The sequence below is a fragment of the Charadrius vociferus genome, unplaced genomic scaffold (assembly GCF_000708025.1).
Source record: "Charadrius vociferus isolate BGI_N301 unplaced genomic scaffold, ASM70802v2 scaffold858, whole genome shotgun sequence".
Taxonomy (NCBI): domain Eukaryota; kingdom Metazoa; phylum Chordata; class Aves; order Charadriiformes; family Charadriidae; genus Charadrius; species Charadrius vociferus.
In genome coordinates this window covers 1,451,440-1,455,696 of record NW_009649724.1, presented here as the reverse complement: position 1 = coordinate 1,455,696, position 4,257 = coordinate 1,451,440, and the positions used below count along the sequence as shown (strand labels likewise).

General features: G+C 50.9%; 1 protein-coding gene across 1 annotated transcript in view; it reads right to left on the bottom strand.

Annotated features, from left to right (window-relative positions):
- The window catches only part of IGSF9B (immunoglobulin superfamily, member 9B), a 118,545-nt gene that overhangs the window by 781 nt on the left and 113,507 nt on the right, over positions 1-4,257 (bottom strand). The gene's annotated exons all lie outside the window — the stretch shown is intronic.

The following is a 4,257-nucleotide window of genomic DNA, read 5'->3' as shown; positions in this document are numbered from 1 at the left end:
CCCCCAGCCAGTGGGACAGCCCTGGGCTTCAGCCCCCTGGCTCACCCTCGCCCCTCTGCGGGCTCTGCTCCCCTCCCCGGGAAGCTGCCGGCAGCTCTGCCTCCTGCCAAGAGAGGCAAACCAGGGAGCAATCCAAGCTTTTTAGCATGAGTGGGTGTTTTTTGCACAAAATCTCTGAAACCGAGAAGCAATCTTCTCCGTGCATCCCAACCAGAGCCGTATTTTTTCCTTTCAGTGGGCTCACAGAGCCCCAAAAGGACGCCGAGCCCAGGGTACCTGTTCCCACAGCCCCCCGACCATATACCATCCCGTTCCCACTGAGGCCAAGGAGTGTTTCCTCAGGCTCTCTCCTTCCAGACGTTCCCCCTCCCACAGCCTCCCTCCCTCCCCAGATCAAAGCATTTGCCTGTTAGGGCTTTAGTTTGCTACGTCACCCCCCAAAAAAAAAAAAAAAAGGTTGCAAAGATAAGTTTTCAAAAGAAATAGCAGTTATTTTTGACATTGTCTAAATGAACAACAAAAAAAAATGTTTCTTATTTTGCATTCATTGCAGCTTTGTTAAATATAAATGGTAAGCATTTTTTAATGCTTAAAGACAAACTAAAATGTTTAATTTTGCTTAAAACAAACCCTTTCCCCACTAACTCAGGGCTAAAGGTCTCTTTCTGTGTTCCACCTACTTTTCAGCCAATATTTTGGACTTCCAGCTCTCAACCCATCACTGGTGCTTTTTGGTCACAAACTCCCCCACCCCATCATCTCCCACCCCAGGGTTTCACGCCTTACGCTCTGCGCTCATCTGCCCGAGCATCCTCTCACCATCCCTGGGACACATCAGTTCCATGGACTCTTCTCCCTCGAGACGCCCTTTTGCATTAAACTCATCATCTCAGGGAGTTTCTGGAAAAGAGATGCTCCACATCAGGACTGCACAATTCCTGGAAGGACGAAGCATCCACAAACACCTGGCTGCAAACATTAATTACCCCAAGCTTCTACAGAGCCGGGGCTGGAGCCCTCCAGCGCCTCTCTGCCACCAAACACCTTGTGTCCAAACCCAGCCACAAAACCCCAATAATTTCCTCCCCCGCTGCCTTTCTTCCCTGGGTTTCTCCCACCCACTTGTTGCAGCTCAAGGCAGACTGATCGCAGAGACGCCAGCCGCATCCCCCTCCCTGCACGCACCTTTTATCTCGCATTATTTTCGTACAAAGCAGCACCGGGAGGAGCTGGAACGGTGCTTTCAGTGCGCAAAGCTGTATCCATCATCCTCTCGAGGGGGTACCCTCACCTGGCGAGGGATGGGAGCCAAGCACACACTGCTGGGACAAACTTTCTCTGCTTTTAGCCATTAATTTCTACTCATTTTCTACTCTGCATGAATAAACCACAAGTTTTTGAAAGCTTTTAACTCAACCATATTCCCACATTATCTGCCGAAGGCATCCCATTGCCCGCATCTTTAGGAACATGCTGAAGAAAACGTGCCCAGGGACTTTTTCTTTTAATAGGAGTAAAAGTTACGTTGTTGGCAATAACCTTGACCTCTGCAAGAGCTAAATATCACACCAAGTCAAAAACAAGGAGCCAGCACCTCACTCAGCTTGAGACGAAGCCGGTTGTATTTCTGTCCGGAATTTCCCTTTAATTAACACCCAAACAGCCGACGTCAAGCAATTTTATCCTTTGCTTCACAAGGCGACTGCAAGGAGGCATTTGGGATTTCCCAGGGCTGCGAGGCACATGCCCACGTCCTACACGGACAGCCCAGGGCAGGGACATCTGTCCCTGGAGGGGACCGTGCTGCTTCGGGACTCATCTGAACCGCATCTCGCTCCAAAAAACCCACACAGCGAGCTCTGAATGCGCCCAAGGCGGAAAGAAATATTGTTATCCTCGAGGAACTAAAGGAAATGAACAAAGAAATCCTTTCTAATTACCAGAAATGTTTGATGGGCTCAGAACAAACATGTTGCTCCGCTTTCAAAACCTCAGTTGAAAAGCTATATTTGGGCAAATTTCAAAACAACACATTCTTACTTTTTTCCCTCCCACCACATTTCTCCCGTATGCTTTTTTTTTTTTTTTTTCTTTTCACCTGGCAATGACTATTACCCAAATCCAGCACACACTTAGCCGCTCGCCTTGCATCTCTTTTGGCCAATTAGGCTGGCACACGGATTGCTGAGCACAGCTCTAAGGACGACCTCGGACCAGACCTTTAGTACATCGACTCCTTTGCTTTCCCATCTGCAAAATGGGAACAAATGTGCTCTGGTCAGGCAAGCAAATCTACCTCGCTAGCTCTCCAGAACCGAACAGGGCACTGGCCCGTTTCATTTGTTTCATTTCCAAGAGACAAAAAAAACCCAATGATGTATAAATATGCATTTAGGTAGGGGAGCTTTTCTGGGATATTTGGGGTTGTTTGTTTTTTGGTATCAAGCAGAGAATCGAAAATGCATATTTAAATTTGACAGGCAGCACCCGATCTGTGAGGAGCCATTATGGTCCGCTGGGCACATTTAAACATGATTTTTGTGCGTATTTCCAGGGGTTTTTTTCCCAAGCTGTCTCACTGCATATTCACATCTGGGACCACTCTGGTCTCTGGAGTAAATAACACTGAAGTTTTCAATAAAGGAGAGATTCCCTCCCTCCTTGCAGGGCCGGGGAAGGGGGGCAGAGCATCCCAAAAGCGGGCGTGCAGGGTGCGAGGGGCTGCGGGTAACACAGCGGGATTGGGACCTTTCGCTGTCCCGTGTCCCATCCCCAGGACTGCGGTGTGACCTCCCACGCAGCACCACCGGCCATCACTTCAAAGCCATTCCCTGCAGAAAGGCAGGGGGGAGGATGAGGACTCCCAGCTCCATTCACAGATGATCCACCACGACATCCAGCCATGCATCCCCAGGATCCAACAACACATCCCCAGGGTCCAGCAACAAATCATTTCTACATGGAAAGGGTTATCAAAGACTGGCACAGGCTGCCCACGGAAGGGGTTGAATCGCCACCCTTGGATGTATTTAAAAGCCCTCTAGATATGTTGCTCAGGGACGTGGGTTAGAAGTGGGCCTGGTAGAGTTAGATAATGGTTGGACTTGATGATCTTAAAGGCCTTTTCCAGCCCTAACAATCCTATGATTTGATGATCCAGGCATGGGGTCCAGGCGTGCATCCCCGGGCTCCAGCCACGCATCCCCAGGGTCCAGGCATCAACACAGCCTCCACCAGGCCGATCCCAGCCCCGGAACATGACCCAGACCCCTCGACAGTGCAAGCCAAAGCATAACCGCAGGACCACATGCTGCAGAGCATCGTCTCTGCTGACCACCAGGTCCCAAGGCCACCGTCCTCCTCACAGTGTTTGTTTGCATCCCGCTCCACAGATCGCCCTTCCCAACCCAATTCAAGGTCATTTCCAGCTCCTCCAAGCCCTTCCACAGGGCTTCCTCTTTGCAAAGACCCCAAGCGCTCCCTTACTGGGTTTCTGCGCTCCTCGGGGGGGTGGGGGAGCTGCTGGGGGAGCAGGAGGAGCGTTGGGGTGCCAGCACTGCCGCTCCGCAGCCCCCTCCATCCCTCCTCCGCCTCCCTCCCTCCTTCCTGTCCTCTCCCTGTGTGTGTTTGTGTCTCTGCCTGAATGAAAGGCTACCCTTTTCTCCTTGACATCTTGTTAGAATGTGAATACAACATCTATTGATTTGCATTTCATGCAAGGAAAGAAAAAAGTAGCTTTTTTTTTTTTTAATAAAAAAAAAAAGAAAGAAAAGAAAAAGCCTCTCTGAACTCAGAGCTACTACAGGAATAAACAGAAGATGCAAGCAAATGCAGCCTGAGCTGCCTGCCTCCAGCACCCCGGCAGGATTCAGCTCCCCCAGCATCAGACCTGTTATTCAAGCACCAGCCGCCTTGACCCCCTGCACGTGGGCAGCAGGAGGACCTCCCCGGTCACCCTGCAGCCCATGGGAACTTCACCGATCTCCCCTGGGTACATCAGGCAGATGCATCACCCTTCCCAAGGGCTTCTTCATCCCAGGGGCAAACACAACGCGTTGCCCCATGGCGAAGGCAAGTCAAGAACAATTTAGCTGGGCAAAGCAACTACATAAGCAGCAAAGGGAGAAGCAGGATGGTGCTGGGGAGGAGAGGCAGCAAACAGCACTGCTCACCTCTTGAAACTCCTGAGGTTTGCATTAACCTGCCGGCAAGCTCCTTTCCCGCAGGTCCCCAGCCACGATGCTCCTTTCCCGAAGG